Below are 10,527 nucleotides of genomic sequence, written 5' to 3'. Positions count from 1 at the left end.
AAGATTGTTACAAACAGGGGTTTATGAAGAATAGGAATGTCTGCATATTTTTACAGAAATTACTTTTACTTTTAAAGAGTCGCTGTGAAGTTACCCCGAACAGCGCTCTGGGAGTGAGTGTTGAGCGCGCGGAGCTGGGGGCACTCGCTGTGCGGTGCCCTGGGCGCGGACAGGTCCAAGGCCTCCATTTCCGCCAGAGGGGATGGTAGGGCAGGCAGGAGAGCACTGCTAGGTTGAAAGCCCTTCTGTGTGACTATTGGCATGACTCTTGGCTTCCTAGGCGCCCGCGGCGCCTGGGGGAAATGCGTTCGGTGCCCTGGGCACAAAAACACATTTGCATCAGGCACTCTAAACTAGCAAATTTGGTGAAAATAAGCCGGACATGTTGTGGTCCAGGAAGGCCTCCGCTTGTGTGTCCTGACACAGCCTTTGTCAACACTGGCACTCACAGCGGCCGTCGCGTTTCCCCAGACAAGCGGGTCAATTATGGTGAGGCCTCGGGCAGGCGGAGCAGTCCCGACTCTGAGGATGGTGAGGCCAAGCCCAGCTGTGGTGGGCATGCTGATGGGTTTGAGAGTCTCCACCTTCTTCGGGGATGTTGGCAGACCCTCACCTCTCTGGTAAGAACTTCGAGACCTGACCAGGCCTCAGCCAGAGAGCAACAATCAGGGAGCGCTGTGCACCCTAGAGCTGCTCCTTAGCATTGCGCCAAAGGCAGGGTCGGCCCTAAGCACCCAGATCCGACCAGAGGAACCCGAGCAGATCGGCTGGCAGCAGCAACCTTGGTCGCCCGGCCAGGGTTCAACCCAGACTGTTCTCCCGAGGAGGGGCACAAGCTTAGTTCACGTGGCGCAGCGCTCAGTGTGGCCTTGAGTGTGCACTCAGATTCAGGCAAGTGGACTCTACTGCTGGGACTAACTGGCTTCTGCTGTATTATTATTATTCTCTTAGGAGCATTGCTGCCAGCACCAACTGCAGTTTGTTAAATTTCAGGGGAGCAAGTTCAAAGAAAAGCACTAGGGACTGAGCTTCAGCAGGAAGCCACGCTGCTGCATCGGGGCGTAGGAGCATAGGAACTCCAAACCAGACAACCTGGCATTCTGAGGTCAGGCCCAGGGAGAGAGGGTGAGGTGTCGGAAGAAGCCATTGAAACGCTCTTCTTAAAGTGTTCTGTAGCATCCCGACCTTGCTTGAGCAGGAGGCTCAGCTCTGCGTTCTTTGGACACTTTCTAGCGGGCTCCCGGGCAGCCTTGTGGAAACGTTGAATGTTGACTTACTCACTCACTCCTCTTGGGTTGGCCATTTTCTATTCCTTCCTATCCCCTTCGGTATCTTCTTATCTTCAGGTATCCTGAAAGTCTGCCTTTCTCTAATAAACACGGGGAAAGATAAGAAAATGGTCGTTTAATATGTTTTACAAAAATTCACAGCAGCAAGAACAACAGTTATTGCTGACTTGAGGAAATATACAAACTAGTTATCAACCAAGTTATCTTGTAGAGCTATGTCAGCTTGTTTATAAATATGTCTTAAAAACCCTAAATTTCCGGAAAAACATCAGGTATCTTTTAAATTAAAGACATGTAATACAAGTTCTAGGATACTTGTATGCTAATAAAGGTCCAACTCATAGAGAAAATGCGGCGTAGCCGAGGACAAGAGCTGTCTAGTAAACCTGTTTCTACCCCATTACCAAAACTCACTTTTGATGGTAGCGGTTGGAGGCATGGGGTGTAAGGTGTCACCAAACCCACATAATATCCCTGGAGATTCCTGGAAATGCAAATATACTACACAGAATCCCGTGCGTTTTGTGACATGTAACCACATGTGCCCATAACAGAGGGAAGAGCTAATGGCAAACTCCCATAACGAATGTTTAATCTGCAGTTTTGGGCAAGAAGCTGGGTATTTGGTTGCCAACAGCTGCATTACATGAATTTCGAGAGGTTGAGATGGAGTTTATGGTTCTGACACAGCTCTAGAGATAGGGGCATTAATAATACATTGAAAATAATACTAATTAAAACAATACTAATTCAATAATTTCTAAAAGTCACAGGAAGGGAGAAGAAATTAGATTGGAGATGATCTCACTTTCCCTGAGATCTACCTGGGCTTTTTCCACCAATGCTTTGAGGATAACCTTCTTGGAAACTGACCATAGTACTTTGATAAATGCTTTCAGCCTTCCAGATCCAGCTTGGCTCCTACTTTGACAGCTTTTAAAAGTCCTCCTAAATTCCAACGAGTCAGCTTGGCCCCAGGGACAAGTGTGTTCTGAGGCAGGTGTGATCCAGTTTATTAGGTCAGGTTCTAGGTGGGGATTTATCTCCTGGGGCCTCAGCCCATCAATCCCAGGCATCAGTTTTCTTCTTTGCCCACCTATTTTGCCTTTTAGAGTATTGTTCATCTTTTTTCCATATTCAGGATATAAACCCAGGATTCAGCTTTCCTTCTTTTATGTCAGTCAAGATATCTAACTAGAATAAGCTGCTGTGCATCCTTTTCTGATTTGCTTCCTTCAAATCTGAACTTTCCGGATGGGCACCAACACTTGCAGGAAGTGATGGGGTGAGAGAGGCAGTAGGAGAGCAACAGAGGTGGGGAGTAATTGATTTCTTTGAAAACCTAACAAAATTTAGGACATCCTAGAATTTCAGCACTTTCATATCTTCACGGCTTAGTGATGCTTCTTCACATCTTCTTGATGGGGATGAGGGGCAGTGCCTGTGGGTGAGGCATGGGGTGGGAATCAGGAGGAATAATGAGAGTTAATAAGACTATTACAGATTCAAGTCTCAGCCTCTCTGAAAAACTTTCTCCTCTAGTAACTGAGCTGTGTTGGAGCAAGCTAGATCATTCCTCTGGCACCATGGGATCCTAACAGAGGGGGAGAAAGCTATTTTGTGCAGATAAAGATGACGGATGCTACCATTTGAAGTGACATCTAATATTATTCCTGCAACCAGTTGTTGTTGTTGTTAGGTGGTGGCTTTCCCAAACAGTGATTTGGGATTTGTTTTAAGTTTCTTTTTTCTTTCTTTCTTTTTTTTAGTTCCCATTTAGAGCCTAGAATTAGAATAATTGAAGAAGTTAAAATTATTAGAAAGTCCATTGAAATGACTATTTGACACTCTGCCACCCCCAAAGTAGTGCTTTATTAGAAAGTAAAATTCAGATAAATGATTCACAGATTAAGGCATCTTGACTCATTTTACTAAAAAAAGAAAAAAGAAACCTCATAGACTAAAAGCTGCTTTTAATGCCCATCTTCCCTTTGTGAATATGTTTTGGGAAATGAAAAAAATATTTACATATGCAGCATTAAAGCAGCTGTAGAATAAATGTATAGACCACTCTAGTTTCTTCCGATTTCAACTTACTGAGGGAAATGTCACACTTACATACGAATAGTGGGAATGTCAAGACAGGATTTCATTTTTGCAGTGAGAGTTTGAGGCTTATAAGTAGAGCAAGAAAAAAAATGTGTGCTGAATCAGGCGAACTATGCCAAATGTAGAAGAGCAATGGTCTGAAGAGGGGAGGAGCTGGTCGAGAGAAACTTTCATGAAAAAGTACTAAAATAATTGAATGTCATGTAGCATGGCAAGATGCCAGGTGGCCTCGTGTTTGTGTGTGCTCTGCTGCTGTTTTCCTTCCCTGCCTTCATCTTCAGCCTTCCCACAGCTCTGCAGACATAACAGATACTGAAATATATTTTGCAGCAAAGCAGCTCAAGAGGTTTTCATCAAAATAAAAATATATGCATACACAAATAAATATGTAGGCTTTTCTTTAAAATATATGACCAATCCACCACCAGAAAACACACCTACAGACTAAAGTGTAACTTTGTGACATTTTTGAAGTTTCTGCCTTTAAAAAAACAATTAGATGTTAATCGATCTTATAAGTCTTTAAAGTATGCTGCTGCAAAGCTATCCAGTATAATGAATTAAATTTTTACACTGATTGTAATAATAGTATTAAAGATTTTGGTGTTTCATAAACTTTCGGCTTTTCAAAAAGTGATGCTTGTTTCTGAATATCAATGTGTTTCAATAATAGTTTTTCACACAGTTGCCTTTTCTTAAAAGAGAGAGAAGTAAACTTCTGTTCTCCTAAAGGATCCAATTTAAATGTAAAAATACAGTATGACTCTTTGCCCTTGGTGCAAATATCTTGATTTATCTAGCGTATGTGTACTCATTACTATAGACATTGTTTGCTTTTACTATAAAAAATGTATTTTAATCCAAACTTTAAAATAAATCATCTGTAATAATCTAGTCACCTCTATTTCTTTCTATGGCTGTCGTCATTTTTTCAGGAAGTTCTGAATATAATAAAGACTGTTAACGTTAGACTTCTTCTATGACACATATAGAGGTACATAAGTTGAACTGTATTCAATTCATAGACTGGTATTTCACCAGCAAACTATTAATCACGTCTCTAAAACGTTTTTCCACTATTTTGTTTGATAAGTGAACTGTTAAACTTCTATTCGATATATTTAAATACATTTTTTTTTTCCTGCTGAGTTACTAGATATGTCTGAAAGACAGGGTTGCTTATTTTCAAAAAGATGTGCGTGCATTTTCACTCCTTGAGATTTCCCATTTCAGGTAAAGACTTCCTTAAAGAAAAATCTCAGTAAAGATAGCTGAGACAAAATGATGGATATTTCTCCTTTGGACTGGAATTATACAACGTAAATGTGAAGTTCGTGGTCATTAATCAAACCAGACCCTCAGAGTATAGCCAATATACAAAATCGAAGCGAGTACAAGGAGTCTTCGAAGTAGATTGGCCTCCCATAAGTTCCCCACCTACTGTGCCACTTCCATGCCCACTGATATCTTTTATCTCAGGACAAGAGGCCCGGGTTTAGATCCCAAGGTGGTGAGCTTAGAATGAATCTCATTGTGGGCGTGAAAACGTCTCGAAATCTAGCTTATCCTCTTTGTCATGGTGTTTTATAAGTTCAACAGAAAGAGGAAAAACACAAACACATTTATTACATCAAGGATTATTCAGAGAAAAAAAAAGAGGGAGGAGAGAGCGCCAGCTCCTTTATTTCGAAAATCATCAAAGAACTTTAGAGAAAGGTGAAGATTAATATTCACTCCTTTTTTCCTCCCAACCTGTCTTGCCTATCCCCAGCAACACAGATTCCTGATGTGAATTTTGATGAGTTTTAACATGCTATCTGTCGTAATGAGAATTTCGGAACAAAAAGCTCTCTGTGGCTCTCAGAAGGGAAGCCGAGCTTGTGGGACGCCCCTCCTAGGGGTGCAGGACCGAGGGCTGCAAGCGGTGTCCTTGCTCGCGCTGAACCACTTCCCAAAGCCTGCGCCCTCGCCCAGCGACAGCTGTAGACAGACATCTCGTTAGCCCTTTCTGATCAGGAACTGTGGAAAGGTTGTGTGCGCAGCAAATTTTTGGAGGCAGATTGGTGCGCCCCATTGCATGGATGGACCGCCACTTGCTGCGCACCTCGGTGAAGGACCACCCTCCTGGCTCCCGGCCTGGAGGGAGCCAAGAGCGACGGCAGTGCGGGACGTCTGGAATGAGGGCCGGTTCTCCACTTCAACGCAGTGGGAGAAGTCCATTACAATCAGGAACGACTCTGTGGTTAAACGGGCATAGGTGGAGGAGTCTCTATTCTGAGCAAAGAGAATGAAGTTTCGTTTCTCATGCAAACTTAAAAGAGCCTCGACGACGAAAATGGAAAGGAGTTAGTGGTTAACCGATTTGATGCTAATATTTCATCAGTGGTGCTTTTCCTCCTTTAAAGTTTAACTCTTGGAAAAACAGCATATTTTAAGCTTTCCATCCAAATATTGATGTTGGCAAATGGATCATCTAGCCGTCCCTTGGTAAGGACAGTGCCCTTTTTGTTTCACATGTTGGCAATCAGAATTAATCCATATCACAAAATGCGGCAGATTTAGAGGAGTTTAGTCAAGAGACACGTAACTCTCTGACAGTACAAAGATCACGCCTGCACACAAACGTGGGGGGACAAACGGGCGAGGGGAGAGCGCCCGAAAGTAACTCATACCTCACTCTTAACTATCTGTCCTCAACAAGTAATGATCGACTCCCCCGATGGAAAAAAAAAAAATGCCAGGTTTCAGCCTGACTGCCAATATTTTCAATGTCAGGTCACGGTAATGTCTCTTCTTAAGATCTTGTTCCACAGTAAAAATTTCTTAACCCTTACTGGATTTTTTAATGACCTTTTTATTAAACCAAGTTGACGCATTACCTATAGCAGGGTGGCGCCCTGGGCATCCGAAGACCTCTGTTGAAAAGTCTCAAGAGACCTCATGGGATTACATCATCTTTCAGTTTCCAACATCAGATGCCCCCAAATGGACTCTTGTTATACAATCCTAAAAAAATTAAACACTTTCTTACCTTCATATTTGCTCTCTCAGTTCACAAAGATTCATGAACTCACAATTTATTAATACAGTTCAAATATAATAAGCAATTAAAATGTTTACTGCCATTCTACTAAATATTTTTAAGATACCAAAAATAAAAAAAAGGTCTTTAAAGAATACATTTATTTCCACTTCTTTATGAGATTTCAAACACTTTTTGCAGTATTAAAATTACTATAAAATAAGTATTTAAAAAACACTTTAATTTTAAAAAGGACTTGTTTTGGGTTCACTTCTGATTAATGTTCTTGAAATGTTTTATTTTACACTGTATTTGATTCATATATGCTACTTTTGGGGAGAGGTATACAGCCACTCTTTTGCCACATTAGGAATTGCTTAATAATTGAATTCAGTTGAATTAAGCAAAATCTAAATACCCGATTTATCTGTTTCCAGTAGAAATGCCCTTCAATCTTGCATTCTTTCTTAGGTTAATAAAACTTTGAATATTCGGCTTAAAATTTAAAAAGAAATATAAATCTTGGCAAAATAAATTAAAGAACTTTTACTAATTTTTGCTTTTATGAAATAAAGTTAGATCTATATGTACTGTTTCATTTAAGATATATTAGCTTCTTTGGGCATCTCTAACTACTGGATCACAGTTGAGGCAAATCATATAGGATATAAAAGTGTCTCTAGGGTACATCATGCAACTAGTTCTAGAGGTGAACACCATGGAATCCCGTAAATCACTTAAAAAAAAATTTATTCAGGTATCATCCATTAAAGGTGTAACTTTTTTCAATATTTTCACCAAAAACTTAAATATAGATATTTTATACTTATATGTTTTACAATTTATGGATTCTTAGGATGGCCAGCTAAATCTTTAGAATACACAACAATTGGGATGCAGATATTTTGGGCAAAGGTAGAATGATAGGATTAAATTAATGGACGCAAACTCAAAATTGCAAATTAAAGTTAAAAAATATAGAGAAGAGAAACAAAGCTTATGGGGTTCCAACAATAAAGCTCTGAGGGTACTTTTGAGTCTACAGCATGACTTAGTTGCTAAGGAAGCTAAAAAAAAATTAGCTTATATTACATTAATAGAAATGAAACAGTCACACATCAAGGAAGACCAGATCTTCAAAATACATTGAAATATGAAGAAATCTAGAGAATTAAAAAGAGCTCTGGAAACTATTTTTATAGAGAAAGAATAATAATATGAAGCTATTTTGTGTACTGTGGCTGATGCAAAAAGGATTTGTAAACCATATCATATTAAAGAATGGTTGTAAGAGTTAGTGAATTTTAGCTACGACATTAGAAAGAGTGATTAAATTCATTCAGTTTTGCCCCAGTGGTGGAACTAAGTTGATTGACTTGAGTTAGAATTTTTTTTTTCATGTAAAAGACTAACTTTCTAACAATGAAAATTCCCTGTAACTAAAGTGGCTGATTCTCAAAATTGCACATTCAGTTGCACTGAACAAGGTATGTTACAGGGTTAAACCTGTCATGCAAGTCTCTTTCAAATCAAAACTTCCAAATGACATCTTTAATGCTCACAATAGTTTATATTCTGAAGTTTGTTCACAAATATGTTATAGTACTACTTTTTAAAATCCGGATTAATTTTCTCTAAGGAGAAGAAAATAACTTCTTATATTTTGCCTTAAGCTGAAATTAAAGACTAAACTTAGAAAAGGAGTGTCTTCTGTCAAGTAACTATTGTATCATTCTAGCCTATGTTTTCATTATACAGATGAGCAAGTTTGGCTAACTGGTTACACACTTGTATCATAATGTGTATTTATGCATATCTATTTCATCTATAACACCAAAAATGTAATAATGTAGAGACTAGATTCAGACTCACTGGGGTTACATCCAGCTCTACCACTCACTGGCTGTGGGATACTGAGATTCTGATTCAGTGTAATCTTCTATCAAATGAAGGCTGTTTATTTCCATGGGTAGGAGTTAATATAAAGAAAGTTAATGTATCTAAAGCATTTAGAACAGTGCCTGGTCATAAAATAAGCATTATGTGTTTGCTGCTGTTATATATTTTAAAATTCACATTGTGAAATCATTTACTAAGGATTATGGACCTAGAAAAAATAATTAACAAATGGTGCTATGTAAGGAAAAGTGACTTAAAAAGCAGAAACAGATTCAACTATTTACATTAAGAATATGAAGCATATAATTATGATTGTTAGAAGATGGAAAGAAAATGGATCACACATGAGAAAGAAATCTCTATGAAGTTGCTAAGTCCTGAGGTGTGTGTACTGCATTAAGGTAAGTGTGTTTACCCCAAACTATTATTCGGTTAGGTTATAAACATAGGTATTGCCTCTAACATAAATTTTCCATGATTTTTGTGACTCAGGAGATGGGGGTCCTACTCCTAACTCTGCCATTAATCATCTGTATAACCTAAAACAAGGACAGTTACCTTTTAAAGTCTCAGTTTCTCTGTTAAAATATTCCAATTATAAGACTATGTATTTTTAATGTGTTTTTAAAAGTTTATTAGAAATACAATTCTTATCAATTAAACTATATGGTCTCTAAGATGCTGCTATGAGTGGATGTGTTCCTCCAAAATTCATTATGTTGAAACTCTAATCCTCCACGTGATGGTACTTGGAGATGGGACCTTTAGAAGGTAATGTTAGATTTAGTCATGAAGGTGGGGTCCTCATGATGGGATTAGCCCACTTGAAAGGGGATGAAGAGATACCAGATCTTTCTCCCAGATACGTGAAGATACAGTAAGAAGATGGCTTTCTTTAACCAAGAGGAAGGCCCTAATCAAGAACCCCCGAATACTGACACCCTGATCTCAGAATTCCAGCCTCCAGAACTGTGAAAAATAAATAGTTGTTATTTAAGTCACCAAGTCTATGGTACTGTGTAACAGGAGCCCGAGCTGTCTAAGACAGAAAGGCAATCCAATTCTTTGGTTCTAATGTACTCCAGATAAATAATCTTAGAAATTCTAGCTTTTTCCAGCCAATACTAGACTTAGAGGACTCATCATAGTGCTCCTGAAGCCCTCAAGGAACTCAATCCCTTGAGTAGGTTAGCTTGTTCAGGAAATCACTATCTATATCAATATCCTTGTGAGGAAAGTATTTACAAATGGTTCTACCAATGTCTACACTTGGAAGCAGCTTCATTCAGATTTAAGAGGCATCAGCACATGTAAAATCAACTATCAACAGAATGAAAGGCCAATACCTCTGTAGATGAAGTTTTCTTCCACTTAATAATACTAATAAATTGATATACCCAATAAGTACAGACTTCAGTGTAGGTAACTTGATTGTTATCTCTTCATATTTGAATTAAATTACTATTTCCCCTAACCATGTCTAATTTTATTTCAAAATATACCAAAAAATTGTTGGAATTAACATTATTTGAGAATACTATTGCCTTCCTATTTTGAAAACCATCACATAGCAGTTTTCCATCTGGAGATTATACAAATAACCTGAAGCCTATAGATTGGACAGGTATCAGGGTAGTTGATCCAATCCTGTTTCCCACTCACATTTCCCACTAACTTCTGGTCTCTCTCACCAAGCTATCTCAGTTCTAGCTAATAATCCAGTCCTTGGTTTGTTCTACTCTCTATTCCCTGGATACATTATTGTGATCTGTCTCTAGGTATTTATTTAGTCTGTGTTCTTCACTTAAAATGCTTTCGTTAATTCATCCTTCAAGATCAGTTAAATAGAATCTGGAAACACCTGCTCCCTGTCCATTATTATTTGAAACCAATCCTTCCTATCTCCAAAACATTTTTAAAATCTCCTTTAGGATACTAAACTATAAGTTCCTTTTAGTGTTGTTTATTGGATCTAGGTCAATATTTTAAAAATAGTTTATGAAGGTAATAAAACAAAAAAGGTTTTTATTCTCAATAGAAGATACAATTGCACAGTTTAAACACTGAATAAGATTAAGAACGAAAGAAAACACAGTGGTGGATATCTTTTTCTTTGTCTCCCTAAAAAGACAACTAGCCAATACTTCCCTTAAAGGGAAAGGGATGAAAAAGTAGCTACATACTTACAGATGTTAATAATCTAAAACC

This window comes from Macaca fascicularis, chromosome 11, assembly GCF_037993035.2.
Source record: "Macaca fascicularis isolate 582-1 chromosome 11, T2T-MFA8v1.1".
In the NCBI taxonomy this organism is placed as follows: domain Eukaryota; kingdom Metazoa; phylum Chordata; class Mammalia; order Primates; family Cercopithecidae; genus Macaca; species Macaca fascicularis.
This window is presented reverse-complemented; position numbering follows the sequence as displayed.